Source organism: Pteropus alecto, unplaced genomic scaffold (assembly GCF_000325575.1).
Source record: "Pteropus alecto unplaced genomic scaffold, ASM32557v1 scaffold33, whole genome shotgun sequence".
In the NCBI taxonomy this organism is placed as follows: Eukaryota; Metazoa; Chordata; class Mammalia; order Chiroptera; family Pteropodidae; genus Pteropus; species Pteropus alecto.
In genome coordinates, this window is record NW_006435762.1 from 2653724 (window position 1) to 2655610 (window position 1887).

Below are 1887 nucleotides of genomic sequence, written 5' to 3' on the forward strand. Positions count from 1 at the left end.
GGGGAGACTCTCTCATCTCCTCTCCCCCCCACACCCCTTCCCGCTCGCTCTCGCGCTCTCTGCTCCCTCCCACCCCAGTCTTGGCTGCCCCCATCCCCACCCCCACCCCGGGGTTGCCACAGCTGGTCGATGCGCGAGGCTACGGACTGCCCGGCTCCTTTGGAGCCCAAACCAGGAGCGAGAGCGCGGGCGGCCGGGCGCGGAGTCTGGGGCCGGCAGGTTGCTGGGGCTGCGCTGCGCCTGCCCTCCACCCGGGCCCCGGAGGGAGAGGCAGCCCCGCGCTCCCTCCCGGAGCGCTGGAGACAGATATGCAAGATGGCAGAGGAGGGGAAAAGCCAATAGAAAAGGGATATTGCACCTACTTGTGGCCAGTTTCCTTGCCCTGCCTTTGGATCTCATGCTGTGCCCAGTCCTGCAGCCGCTGGTGTGTGGTTGGGGTTTTTTTTTCTTGGATCTTTTCCTTCTTTTGCTCTCCCTCTCGCTCCCTCCCTCTTTCTCTCTCTCTCTCTCTCTCTCTATATTTATTTACTGATTGCTTATTATGTGCCAGACACGTGCTAGGTTCTGAACTCTCTCACACACACACACACACACACACACACACACACACTTACACACACTCACTCTCTGTCTTTCCCTCTTTGACTCACTCTCCCTCCCTCTCTCCCTTTCTCTCAATCCACACTCGCTATCTCTCCAGCATTGTCAGTTTGGACACCTTCGCACATGCGCGCTAGACGCCCCTCCAACATCTCAGCGCCGCCAAAAAAAGTTTGGAGCGATTTATCACTTTGATTTGGAGATCTTGTCAGATGGCAATCGCCGAGGAGGCGGAGAAAGGGAGCCATGGGGAGGGCGGCGGGGGGCGGGGAGCGAGCACAGCGAGCCAGACGGTAGCAGACACTTCGCCCCCCCCCAAAAAGAAAGGAATGAAAAGACTTGGGCAGAGTATTGATTTCGTGTTCGAATCACCAATAAGCCTGTATCATTATTACTATTGTTTTTCCCATCATAAATTACAGGAAATTTTCTATACCATCTATACCAAGAAGTGGGGAGTGGGGGAGGACTTTTAAAATCTTTCCCATACTAAAGAACTAGAAAGACTGGACTCTCGACAGATAATCCAGAAGTGAGATTCATCCTGAACTCCGGAAAATCTGCTTCTGCCGCTACTACTGCTATTGAAGCTATAGCGGCTTCTTTCAGAGTTAAAAGCAGAATAAGTAACTGTTTCTTTCTCGATTTTAGTTATAATATCAATGTTTGTTGCCACCTTTAGAACATTTCAGTGATCTATTCCCACCAAGTTGTAATTTCCACCTTTGAATCCCAGATCCTGGCGGGCTTGGGCACTTGATATCCTAGACCTCCTGCCTTCCCTGAGGTCGGCTGTCACCTTCCGGCCTCCCCCACCGCTGCCCCGGTCCCCTCCTGCTGCAACTCAGCCTGACTGCCATTTTCATTCACTCGCTTATACCCACAACCTCCGTGGTCATAAGAAGAAGGAGGTGGGGAAATCCATCCTCCATCCTTAAAAAATACATTGTCGAAATTTGCTTTTATTACAGGATTTACCAAGGAGTGGGCATGCAGAAATGGGGAGCTCCTAAAGGGTCTAGCTGTGTTTAAGGTATGACTATCTATAGATTTTCTCTTGGTACAACCTCCTTGCATTAAACAGTTTTATTCAATGCCTTCCATGAACCATTTATGTCCCCATTAATATCTGTTGCAAATCCTGCCAGACACCATTAAAGAAAATTACAATCTTTTCAGTCTCTGTGCTGCAACAATACATACTTGATGTTCAAGTTAAAGGAAAAAGAAAAGAAAAGCAGGTCCTGGTCATGAGTTTGGCAAAGGCAGGAGAGGGGAAGGAAGATC

The 1887-nt window shown here is 50.5% G+C and overlaps 1 protein-coding gene across 5 annotated transcripts in view; it reads right to left on the reverse strand.

Annotated features, from left to right (window-relative positions):
- MECOM (MDS1 and EVI1 complex locus) overlaps positions 1–525 on the reverse strand; it is a 528538-nt gene extending 528013 nt beyond the window's left edge. For 4 of the 5 annotated variants that reach the window (XM_015588564.2, XM_015588563.2, XM_015588565.2 and 1 more), the window contains exon 1: positions 363–525. The gene's annotated coding sequence lies outside the window, so the exon portion shown is untranslated. The remainder of the gene's footprint in view (positions 1–362) is intronic. The other variant, XM_015588561.2, reaches the window with a different exon arrangement.
- Between the last annotated feature and the right edge of the window lie 1362 nt (positions 526–1887).